Source organism: Dermacentor andersoni, chromosome 1 (genome assembly GCF_023375885.2).
Source record: "Dermacentor andersoni chromosome 1, qqDerAnde1_hic_scaffold, whole genome shotgun sequence".
Taxonomy (NCBI): domain Eukaryota; kingdom Metazoa; phylum Arthropoda; class Arachnida; order Ixodida; family Ixodidae; genus Dermacentor; species Dermacentor andersoni.
Genome location: NC_092814.1, coordinates 333,153,034 through 333,167,417, shown reverse-complemented (window position 1 = coordinate 333,167,417; position 14,384 = coordinate 333,153,034). Strand labels below are relative to the sequence as shown.

Genomic DNA, 14,384 nt, shown 5'->3' with positions numbered 1-14,384 from the left:
TCCTAGAGCCTACGGGCCCGGAGGACTGCTGGCTCTTCTTGCCGGGTCGCGTAACAGCACTTGCTGATCCCGCAATGGGGGCGAGTGGCGGTGCGGTGCCGCCGGTCCACTCTGCGTGGTGCGAACGCCCACCGAGAATGGATCGGGCACTGCCACCAGCCGTGCCACTTCGGAGAATGTAAGCACAAAAAGGGGGTTAGCCGAGGGGCCGATTTTTATTGATGTCGTTATAGGCGAACAAACAAAGACGCCAAAAAATTTAGGCCCCTGTACATGAACAGGTGCCTACAGAATGTAGGCACCGCTACAATGGAGAGGAGTTTGCACGCTTCATTGAATAATTTTTTTGCGTTGAGGGTTATGATTTTTTTTCTTTGCCATGAAGGATACGGGCGATAGTAAGCAGGCTGTTCATCAGTTTGCACCGTGAAGTGGGTCATTTCAGTTCACGGTGTGCTCGTTCAACGCGCACTTACTAGACTTAGTACGGCCTGGACAGCTGTGAGAGCAGTGACCGAATTTTTGGCGCTTAAAACAGCGTTGGATATTTGGTATGTACTGTTTGGCATTGATTCTGGTATAGCCTGTTTCGATGTGTTGGGGGAGTGTGCTGGTACAAACTGAGAATCGGGAGTTTTTTTTTCAGAATTTTCAGAGTCGTGGCGCTTGCTAACACTCCCAGGGTCAGTTCTATTAGTGACACATAAATACCCAAGAAAGTGGATGGGAAGGCGGCGTCGCGGTAGCTCAATTGGCAGAGCATCTCACGCGTAATGCGAAGACGTAGGATCATCCCCCACCTGCGGCAAGTTGTATTTCATCGATGTTCAATTCTATTAATTTATAATTTATTTCAATTAGTAAGTGCAAGTAATTTCTCCTATCCGTTCCTTGGTGTGTTTGTTGGTTTCTTATGATATGATTAATAAATATCGGGCCCCTCGTTTAATCCTCTTTCTCTTCGTTAATATATAGATATATATACGCACATATACATTGAACCTCATGACCTCGAGCGTGCCGGAATCCAGTAAAAACGGTGAGGTACAGCTAACATCGTGAAATAAGATCCGACTGACATCGGGAAACATCAGAAAATGTTACCACACGTGCTGGCTAAATAGAAGTTCATTAGGAAGACATGAGACAGTCACAAGAAAACTGCTCTGGAGTACACATAAGGAAGACAACTCATGCTCGCAAGAAAGAACACTCAAGTATTCAACAGAAAGACTGTGGCCAATATGGTTTAAAATGAAAGTAGGAATACATCAGAAAATTCCAAAGAAACATCATAAAGTCAAATGACTGATGTCAAAACTCGCGAGACTCATGTGAAACTCGTCTCATGTTCTTACGGTATTCTTCCTTTTGCTTCATTTGTTCTCTTGTGTGCTCCGTGTATGATATGTGATGTGAGCTGGCGTAGCAGAGGGCTTGGCACAACAAGCCTCGCAGGAAAAATGTAGCTTTTTTCCCACCGATAAGGTTAACCCCGCGAGATGTAGCTGACGCTACCGTGCCTCCACAAGCCAACATTGCAGGGTGCATGCGCTATGGCAGCATCGCTACCATGCGCACGCATTCCTTTATTGCGAGCGTGTGCGGAATTGCACCATTCCACCACCTAGCACATGAGCGCCGGGGTCACCTAACGTCGAGAAATCACGCATTCTCGCTTGCCTAAATATTCGTTTCACGATTTGCCCCCCTACAGCTTTCTCATTTTCGCGCAAGGCGCCTCTATCTGACACGTGCATTGCTCGGCAGGATTTCACAGTAGCGGCACCTCGTAAAGTTACGCTGGTAACGCCCAGTTGGCGCACCGTTACCAATGGCGCTAGATGCGACGTAATATGGCCGAGATACCGCTGAGTCGTGCTCGTCATAAAGCGGTGGCTCCCGCAAAACTCGCCCATGATAGCAGGGTGCGTCGGGCACAACCAGCGGATATGCCGGTGTGTACTATACTTTGGGACGAACATGAGCGGGTCTGGACTCCAGGCCAGGCCAAGCGCCCAGTCGCTGGGCGGCGCAATGATGCAATTCGGCTAGCGCTCGCAGGAGTCCGTGATTTTTGTTGACAGTACATATACGTATATACTCGGGTACCACTTTTTGCCGGTGAAGAGAAGCACGGAAGCAAAGCATGCTCAAGTCAGTGCGCTTCACATTTTCATCCGCGTTTTATATTAAGCTGGGGAAGAGAAAAGCACCTTTTAAGACAAAGCACACTACTTAGTGTCAAAGGTGACCACTTTTGACAGTTTCTCCCGCATCAGAGGAAACGCCAAACTGTGCACGCGGAAGCAGCGTCGGTTCAGCCTCTGTTGCGAGAAACCAAAAGCGCAGCCAAATAGCGCGGCAGAACGCGTGCAGAAGCTTCGCCTGACTAGCTGTCCCTTCAATGCCGCAGAAAGTTGTCCGCGAGTATTGGCAGTGCTTCCGTTTTCAGAACGGTGCACATGCGCGGCGGAACGTGTGCTGGTTAGGCCGCGCATCGATTGAGAGCGATGCGCTCTCGTGTTTGCTATCATAAATCGCACGACTGCAAGTAGGCCACGCTGCCGCATCATTGCCGTGGTGCGCCAAAGGACGAGCCACAAGCTACCACATGGTGTTCAATCGGCGACACATCTACCCTTTTCTCTGGAGCGCATGACTGCAAGCAAAACACGGCAATAGCACAACTGCCGCTTTGCTCAAGGTGCTTGCTTAACACCGCATCCACCGGCAGCACTTCGTGGCTTCCACTGGTTGCAAACAGGTCTCAAACCGGCCAAGAACGCATTTATTTGCACCGCAGTGCATCGATTAAGCGCGCTAGACATATGTGGCCGACTATGCCACCAACAATGTCTTAGAACTTTGCAGATGGATCCCACAGCCAGAATGGCCACAATACCGACTAGCCTTCTAACGAATTGGGTGGGTCTGACGTAGAATTCGTTCCTGCACAATGGCTGCATGAAATGCGTGAGTGGAGACGTTTGAATGAATCGCATATGCGGAAGTGTGGCTTTTATTTATAATAAAGTTGCCATCTTCCGCTTTAACTGCAAGTTGTTCAAGTCAAAAGAAAACAGTAACACCCAGACGGGACATACGGGATGTAGAGGTAAACTGATAACTGCGCCCACATGTTCTTTTATAGCGTACCTAAATTTAAATATATATTGACATTGATATTTCAGCCCAACCAGTGTCCGGCCCCCGGTAGAGAGGAATACAACTTGCGACCACGGGCTCAGTTATGGCCTAGTCTTACAAGGCCGACACTACGCAGTTATTTTTTCTACCGACTTATTGCGACAGCTGTCCAAAAATTTCAGTGGCCCTATGATACTGTGCGACGCCAATAGTCTGCAGAGGTTTCGCAAGCGGTGCTTCGGGGGGGGCTGAATTCTCCGCAGATTGTCAGACCATTTTTTTGTCATACTGCAAGGAGACGACCACCCTATCACTGTGCGTACCACAGAATTGTTGCCTGTTTCTGAACTGGTGCTCGCTTTTTTTTTTTTTTTTTTTTTTTTGTCGTGACCCATCCTCAAATAAAAACGAGAAAAAATCGTCAATACTCTGCAAGTAACCTCCTACGGAGCGCAACTGTCTGCGTCTGTTTCCATTTGTAGGTATATAAGGCCACAACTGGTCGTTCGCTTCAAGTACGGTAGGAATCGTGTAGTGCTCACATGAAATCACAGCAAAATGCTGCCAGACAGATTTGCGCAACTGAGTAGCGTCGCATTACACGTAGAAGAGTGAATATTACCGGTGGGTCTTTGCTGAACAGCCATTTCCAGACTGATAGGGGTTCTCGCTTTTCGTGCCTTGTCCCCGCTCGAGAGCGCACTATACTAAATGAAAAGTAGTTGATTTCATATCGGTATGGCCATAACTGAACTATACGGAAATGGGCCGCCCGAAATTGGAGTCGTGTCGGGCTAGAGTCACTGGGCGTTTAGGTCAGGCCGTCCGCCGTTGCGTCCATGTGTTAGCCCTAAATTCCCCGAACGACATCGACTCTAGCTCAACGTCAGCGTGAAAGAACTCACAAACGTTCACTACAACTTCGGAAGCATGTTCTGGCCAACCTCAAACTCGAATATATATGCAAGTGTAGTTCATGCGACAATTAGCTGGTGCCATGCTCTCGCTCGGCAACCTTTCTTGCGACTATTGGCAGAACGACGGTCGGCAGAGTAGTTTGGTCGTTGGAACAAAAGTCTTCCCACTATGATGACTCGCTGTCATCTGTCGCGACGACCTCGCTGCCAGGCTAGTATGACGATATAGATCTCAGCACCACGACCTGTCGGCTAGTCAGTCAATGGCTTCATGTCGGCTTCGGTGTCGGCTTATAATGTGACCGGGCTTTAACGAAACGCCGTAAGCAAAAAAAAAAAAAATTACGGGATTTTACGTGCAAAAACCACGATCTGGTCATGAACACTAGTGTGGGCCCCGGAAAGCTGGACCACCAGAGTTTTTTAACGTGCACCTAAATCTATGTACACGGGTGTTTTTCGCCTGCATCGAAATACGGCTGCCGTGGCCGGGATTCGATCCCGCGACACCATAGCCACTAAGCAACCACGGCGAGTACGACAGAAGCAGCGCGCTACCTCGAGGCGTAAAACACCTCTAGCACGGCAACAACACACGTACTACAACACAAACTGCAACACTTCTTAAAGGAAGCATTGTAAGACGGCGCCAGGAATAAGAAAATAAAATGCCTTCACTGACCGTATCTGTCGCAAGCACTGTCGCTCACGATAGCAGACTGGGCTGTTGGTACAGCGATGCGCACACATCGGCTGAACAAGCGAGTGTGTGACTGGCGTGACCGCCGTAAGGGGGGTAAGGGGTTTTATCCCACCGTCAGCGCTGCGTGATGGCAATCGCTGGAAGCATTGCACATGCGCAGTACACGTTTGGCGAGGCTGTCTTTCCGGCGCGCGAATCACGCCACTGGAGAGGCTCATTCGTCGTTTGCTAGCCGCGCTCTTGGCTTGTGAGCTGATACTTTCGGCAGTTTAATCTCCCTCCTTCTTTAAATATCTGTGCTTTGAGAAAACAGGACAGAAAAAAAGAAAGAAAACGGACATAGCTACGTGGGGACGTGTCTATTTATTCTCTTCAGGGTTGTTCCAAATGCACTGTCGGATATAAAAAATATGCGGGCTCTTCTGTATCCGTGGGCAGTGTAAGCACGGAACGGCTACCGGCAAAGCAGATTGGTTGGAGTAATTACGGCGATTACTCACAACCATTTGACAACCATCACGACTATCGGCGGTGCACCGGACGCTGCCGGCCTGGTCACACAGCGTGGCACCATCTTTCGAAGGAGGCGGCGCGAAACGCGCGCCGCGGAACTCAAGGACCACAGGCGTTGAAAACAGCACACTCAGCCCTGTTTCAGCGCAAAATGACAATCACTTTATGGTGCACTGTATCTGCCTTCCGAACGTCGCTATTGGAAATAACAAATTAAACTTCCGAGAGAGAGAGCGAAAGAGAGAGAGAAAAATTTATTTACAGAAAGGCAGAGAGGTCAGCCTGAGCTATAACTTGCTCTGGCCTGCTACTCTACACTGGGGAAAAGGGACGGGGAGGGAAAGAGCTGATGAGTGATGATGGTATAAGGAAGAGATGCGTATATACAAATTCACGGAGTTGTGGCATCTCTGAAGCCGTGCGTCCAGCCCAGTGGCTTGGAGAAACGCTATAGCAGCTCTTGTTACCAGGGCTGCGCTGTTTGCATTAGGCCAAGGACCTAAAAGAAACTCGTCCGATAGCGGTCTCTCATGGATCTTTGCAATGGAAGCGACTAGTTGCTGTCGTTCTTGCGCGTACGCGGGACACACACAAAATGTATGTTCAAGCGTTTCTGGCACCTTGTCAGAATTCACAGTTTGGGCTAGTATCACTGGCACCTATCATATGTCTATAACGGCTGGTGAATGCGACACCAAGGCGAATCCGGTGCACCATGCACGTGTGGCTTCTTTTGAGCTTGTGAGGCATACAAAATTTCATTTCTTGGTCCCATTTGTGTAATCGCTTGTGTCGTGGATCTGGTTGGTTCCAGTGTTCTAACGTAGAGTAGCGGTTTACCCGACGCAGTAGGGCGTCTGTGTCTGTTCGTGAGAACGGAATGCGTACTTCACAAGCATTATCTAAAGCAGTTTTCGCTTCAGCGTCTGCCTGTTTGTTCCCGATCACGCCAGAGTGTGAGGGTATCCATTGAAAGGTGACATTGTGGCCATTTCTAGTTGCGTGTTTGAGGCGCTCTGTAATTTCTATAGCCATGGAATAATACGGGCCCCGTCTGAGTACACAGTCAATCGTTTGAAGAGCTGGCTTGCAATCGCAGAATATCGTCCATGCGTGAGGAGGCTCCTCAGAGAGAAATCGAAGCGCCTCCTGGATAGCAACAAGTTCTGCGGCAGTCGATGTTGAGCTATGGTCTAGTTTAAACCACCGAGCGACGATCATATGTGGAATGACGAAGGCTGCAGTGGAGGCATATGGTGTGACAGAGCCATCGGTATACACGTGTACAGTATCTCTGTACTTTGCAGAAATGTGCAACAGGGTGAGTTGCCTGAGGCCAATAGATGCAACGGATGACTTTTTAGTAATTCCAGGGATCTGCAATGTAACGACAGGTTTAGGCAGAACCCACGGCGGTATTCTAGGAATACAGGCAGGAGAAAATCTTGACGGCAAAACACTCTGATGGCACGATATAGTCCTTGAAAAGCTGGAACCTGGGTGGGTGGCAGGGAGCGATGACAGAGGATGGTGCCTGTGTCGGGTCAACACGCGAAGGTACATTCGAAGAGGCTTGCAGAGAAAGTATATCCCAATAGGACAAGCACGAGCTTCCGCTATTGTTCCATTGGTTGACGTGCATCGTGGGAGGCCTAAACATGTGCGCAATGCTTGAGCTTGAATGCTCTCCAGCGCGTTCACACAGCTAAGTCCCATGCTTGAGAGCGCCGGAAAGCTGTACCGTATATACCCTACGAATAGTGATTGGTACAATTGCAGTAATGACGACTCCAAGGGGCCCCACCTTGTTCCTGCAACGACGCGAAGGACGTGAACAAAACTCTTCAGCTTTGACTTCAGTGCGACGACATGTCTTGACCAAGATAATACCCGGTCTATGACTAAGCCAAGGAATCTGTGGTGTGTAACCGTAGGCATCGCTACTCCGTTAACGATTATCGGATACCTGGTCATTTCTTTTCGCGTGAGTGTAATCACGGAACATTTTTCTGTTGAGAGTTGGAGGCCTTGACGCCGCAGATACTTAGCTGTGATTGTCACTGCACGTTGAAGCCTTGCACGCATTTGGGGACGGGTGGCTCCAGATGTCCATATGCATATGTCGTCCGCATATGCGCTAATCTTCACCTTGCTAAGATGTTCGGATGCAAGGCTAATCAATGCAACATTGAAAATAGTTGGACTGAGAACTCCCCCTTGTGGAACACCTCGATGTATATGGTACTGCCCAGTGTCGCCATCACTTGTCGACATATACACCGTGCGGCCCCTCAGGTAGCTAACAATCCATGCATATAGCCGGCCACCGACGTCTAAATCTTCCAGTGCATCAAGGATTGCATAATGGAGTACATTGTCGTATGCACCCTTAATATCCAAAAAAACAGCTCCAACTAACCGACGGCGACTTCTTTCATGTTCAACAGTGGAGACCAAGTCGATAACACCGTCAATGGAAGAACAGCCTCTTCTAAATCCGTGCATAAAATCAGGAAAGCAATTATTTCTCTCTAGAAACCATTCCAGCCTTGCCAAGAGCATTCTTTCCATTAATTTGTCGACGCAACTGGCTAAGGCGATCGGTCTGTAGGAGGAAAGCGCGTTAGGGCACTTCCCCGGTTTAAGCAGCGCTGCAACGCGACTGCATTTCCAACAATCTGGAACATTTCCTGTCTCCCACGTCGCATTATAATAAGATAGAAGAACACGTCGTGATTCGGTGCCAAGATGGCAGAGTGCAGCGTATGTGATTCCGTCTGGTCCTGGTGCCGATGAGCGCCGAGAAACTGAAATAACAGCGTCAAGCTCTTGCATCGTAAACGGTACTTCGAGTCGCTCATCAGGTGACGGGGGCGCGATGGTGACAAGGGATGAAGTCACTGCTTTAGATGCGTCCACAATGAGTTTACAGTAGTCCTCCACTACCTCCAATTTGGTCCGGCGTTGATGTAGAGCCACCGCAGGGAATGGGTGTCTTTGTTGTGCAGTTGCCTTAAGACTTCGTATGACCCGCCAGATCTTAGGTAGAGGCTGTCTTGGATCTAGGGATCCACAGAATGCCCTCCAACGCTGTCTGTCCAGCTTCTCCAGATGTCGAAGAACATGTCGTTGTGCTCGGCGACTGTTCGAAAGATCTGACGGTTATTTTGTTCTTGTGTATCGCGGTTCCTTTAGTATACAAGAAGTTACAGCGTGAGTGATATCGTGAACAAATATTAGGAAGGAGTCACAAGCAATATCATTTTTTGTAACTTGTTTGGACAGTGACTAGCGCATGTAATGTGCTCCGGTAGAAGGGGTTGGGGGCCGAAGACCGCATTTTTTGAAATTTTGACTGGTTTTTGAAACTGGTTGCTCGGGATGATATTGTTTCCTGCTCGTCCCATTTTCGTCTTGAATGCCCAGATAATGGCTCGGGATTTTGGCTCGAGGTCTCTTGAAGGTCGCCTATAACGGGAGCTGAAAGCATTTCATTTTTAAAAACGAGCACCTTTCGCATACGTCCAGTCTGTCGCCACTTGCTATTACGGTTAGAATTCCCGATAATCAAACACGCTCTATTCTTGAGTTCTTACTGGGAGGTTATTACCAACGATATGTCAGATGTATAAGCGTGAAGGTGACATTCGTGATGCGCCCCGTGCACCGCATCCTAGGGCTATCACAGATGACGAAAATGCTCGCATACTTGCAGCTGTTGTCGAGAACCATTTTTTGCCTGCCGCAGCAGTTGGCGAGGAGTTAGGTTTGTGCGTTGCACACACTATCGATCGACGTCGCCTGCGCAGTGCCGGCCTTGGCAGTTGCGTCGCAGCGCAGAAGCCGCAACGGCCACAAACGATAGCGGTTCGCTGAGCAGCACGAGTTGTTCACAAGCGAAGACTGTGGTCGTGTCATCTTTTCAGAGAAGTCCCTGTTTCCGAAGCGATAAGACCGACGATTGCTCGTGTGGAGACTGCCCGGCAAACGGTAAGGTATACATACTGCGTTCGTGCGAGTTTGTTTTTTTACTCAATTTAACAACGCCACACAGGAACGACCCACCTTGCAATGCGTCTCTGCCAGCGGGAGAGCAAGTGTGAACGTGTGCGGGGTGCGGTTTCGGGATATGGTTTAAGGCCATTTCAACGCGTGCGTGGGCACTTATCGTACGCGCAAATACTGCAACATTTTGAACAATGTGCTGTTGCCATAGGCGAGCAGTTCATTCCCCGACGGTGATTATATTTTCCAGCTCGACCGGTTGCCGATCCTCACGGCCAGGGTTGTGAAGGACTCCCCGCCAGAGCAGCACATACCTCTACTGGAATGGCCACCGAAAGGGGCGGACATTAATGTTGTCAAAAACGTGTGAGGCCGCCAGAAAGCTGCCTTGGCAAAAAAGCCCCTTTACTGCGCGCCTTCCGACCACTTTTGGGCCGCAGTCAACAACGAGTGGCAAAGGCTAATGACGAACATCTTCGAGCACTTTCTGACTCGCTGCCGTCCAGAACAGCTGGAGTCCTCGTCAGCGGGGACATGACTCTGTACTAGATATGCTCATATTTTATTTTTCTGTCGTGCGCTTGTTCAACTTGAACTGCGAGCTTGTAGCTTAGTTCAATATATAGTTGAAATATAAACTGTCTCATACTGATTTCTTCATACACACATCAATTTTTAATCCAGATGGGCGATCAGATGCAAGAGGCATCAGCTCAGCAGACAAAAAAACAAATGGTAGCCGACCGTAATCTTTGACTTAGCTTTCTCTTAGTGGCACTCGCACTTCGGTGTTGGTGTTCTTTAGGTTAACTTTACGCGAACGCAAGGCACGAACCGAACTCGGAGGCAACTGTTTTCCATTAATTAGTCGGTTAAATATCATGCCATATTTTGTGTGGGACGTCATTAGTGATGTCATTACTTCAGCTTTCTACTTCCGGGTTTCCAGCAATCGCACCAAAGTCGTGCTCACCTGGCGGGTCTCTAAAGTCTACGGTTCTGTGCTTTCGTGTACGGTAATCATAGATTTCTTATTAATTCTAATGAGTCGAGACGCTTCAGTAACTCAACTTGTAACTAAAATAATGCTCTGATATCATATCTATAACGAAACCACTGAATTTTTTTTCTGTATTAATTTTTTCTTGTTTTCCTCATTTATTTTGAAGTTCGTCTGCGGTCGTCTCGGTCATTTTTAATTAATTTTAATTATTCCAGACACTTCAGTAACTCAACTTGTAACTAAACTTATGCTCTGATACCATATCTATAATGGAACCCATCAATTTTGTACTGTGCTATTTCTGTCTATATTTTTTTAACGCGGAGCTGTTTAAGCTTGAGTTCCAGACGTACCCGGCGACCGCTCAAAACTCTTTCATACGTGGACCAATCCCGAAGATATTGCAACGCTGGGCCGACCTGCAGCGGAGGCGTACAGGTGGTAAGCACTCCACATACTTGAGTCACTCCCGAAGGTAGTGCAATATGCTGGGCCGACCCGCGGCGGATGTGGAGCAGGCGTTAAGCACTCCTCATACGTGGGCCGATCCCGAAGCTGGTCCGATACCGGGCCGAGCCGCGACGGAGGTGAAGCAGGCGTTAAGCACTCCCCATGGGTACCGGGCCGACCCACGGCGGAAGTGCAGTTCGTTGTTAAGGGGCCCACATTCACAGCTTTGCTGGTCATTCTTCTTCACAGAGTGGAAGGGCACTGAATTTTTTGTCTGATTTATTTTTAAATCCCCCCCCCCCCCCCGCTAATCTGAGGAGGTGTCACTCCCCGGTCGTCTGAGTGTCACTCGATGCTTCACTAAAAATGTGGTTAGCAGACGACGAACGAGTGTATCCAGTGACGTGGTGCGTGCGGTTGAAAGATTCTTTCGCAGAGCACATGTGCAATGTTTACAGCAATGGCCGTTACGCGGCGTTGACAGTGCCTTCGGCTACGCGCTCTCGAGTTCACCCTAATTGAGGTCATCGCTGTGCAGCTATGGGGATGCGCTGACTTATTTCGAACAAACGAGCAGGACACCACACCCCTCAAAGACAAAGTGCCAATGTTGGCCGCAGTTCCAATGACCGCCGCGTGGCCACACATAGAAGCGTACCTGCACAGGCGCTGTTAAGCCTAAGGGCGCGGCTTGATTCTTGCCGGTTGCTATATTTTTTGGCCCGTCGAAGCATGCGTTGCAGTGATGCACTGAAGAGAATTTCACTTGCAGTAGCATGTCGCTGCGTCGCGGGGAATTCAGCTTTTTGTTTGTGTACAGCGTGTAAACGGGCAACAGTTTCACCAACAAGAGCCCTGATGAACTGCGTAAACGACGCAGGGACCGCATTATCGATCCCTCTTGGACTTCATTAAGTCAGCAAATCTTTTTTCATTCATTTAATCATCCTTATTCACCCCCATCACATACCCTTGTATGCCATGAGGCATTTATCCTCGCATTAAAAAAAAAAAAAACTGCGTAAACATTGGTAAACGTATCCGTTGGTGAAAGAAAAATCACTAGGTCCCTTTCATTTATAATGCTATATTTCAGTTAACTTTATTGCATGCCTGACGTAGCACTGACGTCTGCTTTGCTGTGCCTTGCATTTATCACTGAATCTTACCACGGCTATGTCAGCTGGTACACCCCCAGGTAAGCGGGAATCGCTTAACGAGCGCAAGTTTCTCCCCTGGTGTTTGGTAGGTCAAACTTCCAAGTCAAAGGAAAAAAAACAGAAAAGATCAGTCGTGTTGCCATGGCAACGCTTTTGTCGATGGGAAAATGCCACATCGCTTGTCGTCTGCTATGCGCTCGACGAGAGCATGACTGTCTTTGCAGGCGCGAACGCAATCCAACACCGCTTGCATTTTTTTTCAGATAGTATTACTACTGCACAACTTGTTTTTAGCCGGTTTCAACAATTTTCTTGTACTGACAGCACGTGCGCAACACACTTGCGTGAAAACTTTTCTCTGTCCAATATGCGGGAGCCAGTACGTCATGGTACGCGGAAATATTCTAACGGAGAAACAGGAGTATATATGGTCAGAAAAATGCGGTTTATTCACCGCTTTTATTAGCAAGGTATCGCAAAACGAGACATTCAATACGCAACATAACAATGTATGTTCAGCACACATGGACGCATTCTGTCTTACGGTAATTATATATACATACATGAAGCAGGTTCCAATAATTTCTCATACATACACTCTAAAACAAAATTACACCCTTTGGGTCATATCTTGCCACACAACGATAATCGTCATCTGTCTTGTCCAAGTTTCCTTTCTTTAACGCGGCGAGCCCGGTACTTCCTAGTAACGAACGGCATACGCGTTATCAGGGCCGCTATCTTGTACACGTTCGAAAAGCCGACATTCGATTTCGCCTCACGCGATTGGATTAGATTGGCCTAGGCCGTGATATCGGCGCAGCCTGGACAATCGCGCGAGGCAAAATCGAACGCCGGCTTTTCGAACGTGTACAAGATAGCGACCCAGCATGACATAGTATTCGCGACAGGAAAGTAGCGGGCGCGGCATTTTCGAGAAAGGCAACACAAGCAAGCCAGATGCCCATTATTGTTGTGTGGCAGATATATGCCCCAAAGAGTGTAGCTTTGTCTAAGATTGTAGAGAAAATTGCTACAGAGACAGTGTTCATAGGCTGTCAATAGAACAATTATAAGAAGCATTTTTTTATCGCAACGTTTATTTCTTATTTATAAGAAGGTGATGCAGAGCAGCGGATCAACATATTTCGCCTACCAGTAAAAATAGCTTGCTTCTTTTAATGCATACTATTGGTAAACTTCCTGGTCGAAAAGCCTGTATAGCTAGTACATTTTCTGCATTGCTCACCTTGTGGTAATGCGCCGATACATATTTAGCAAATTACATTGAAAATGGCTACATTCTTTTTTTTCGTACTTGGTTTTGTTGCGCGCTGCAGCATGTAAGACCAGCAGAGCTTCATTCAAAGCTGTAACATAGTTAACAGGGCATCATTATGAAATTCCGCACAAGCATTTTGCAGACGTTTCACAAAACCCACAATAGACATCATCTAGACATAAACGGCATATTTCCATGACAACAACAAATAGCACGCCGTATAGACCGATGTTTTTGTCGAGAAACAGCAAATGCACGAGAAGCAAGCGTCATTCGATGATTTATGGTCATTTTAGGCTGGGCTAAGACAGAGTGATGCACAAAAGTATTACGGAACGCGTAGCTTCGGGACCTGGAGAAATATTTTTAAATGTAACTCAAGTCGACTGCATTCAATGCATTAGAGTAGCCTGCTCAGAACGATTCTCTTGTGAACCTTTCAAGACCGTCCTCTATGGTATAAAGATTATAAACAGGGTGAAGTGCCTCAGAAAGACTGACCAACGTTTCGACAGAAGGACCTATCTTCGTCAAAGGCAGGTTAGTTTTAACGGGTTAGTAGAGTGACGTCACGTGCGGTCGCTGTCGGTGGCGGCTGGCTGTATAGACCTTTTCATCGGGGGAGGAGGAAAGGGCGGGAGGCGAGCCTTTCCTCCTCTCTGGCTTGTGCGATCCGGCGCGGCGCTGCTTTAAAGTATTGCTGTCGCGTGTTGCGCAGCGATTTCGGAAAGTTTTAGATCGTACTTCGTGAAATTTACGCAATGTTCGCTCATATAAGGTCGTCAGGGAAGATTTTCGGAGCAACGCTAACTACAGTACGCGAAAATATGTCTTGGGGGTGCAAACATGTGAAGCGCATTATCAGCAGCGGTATGTGTAGATTTATTGAACTATTTTGCGTATATCAATTTAATTCAACGAAGAGAACCAGTGACTCAGTATTACCACCATTGAAATGGTAAATCGGCTCATTATCTGATCGGTTGGCTTAGGGACTAAAACATAAAACATAAGAGCACATGCTCGTGTACGGCCGACCTATGACAACCACGAAACAACTAAGCGGAAAGCGCTATCAAATATTTGTGATAAGCCGGCGTCGTTCTCTCGCATATCAAGCCTAGTAGGCTTATATATGTCTACCTAGCTTTCCTGCAATAGGCCGATGGCACGGCTCAACTCAGCGATCACTGCGGTTGGT

At 48.0% G+C, this 14,384-nt stretch overlaps 1 protein-coding gene across 1 annotated transcript in view; it reads right to left on the bottom strand.

Annotated features, from left to right (window-relative positions):
• Positions 1-4,869, bottom strand: part of LOC129381334 (uncharacterized) — a 39,821-nt gene extending 34,952 nt beyond the window's left edge. The window contains exon 1 of the mRNA XM_055064091.2: positions 4,750-4,869. The gene's annotated coding sequence lies outside the window, so the exon portion shown is untranslated. The remainder of the gene's footprint in view (positions 1-4,749) is intronic.
• Positions 4,870-14,384: the final 9,515 nt, after the last annotated feature.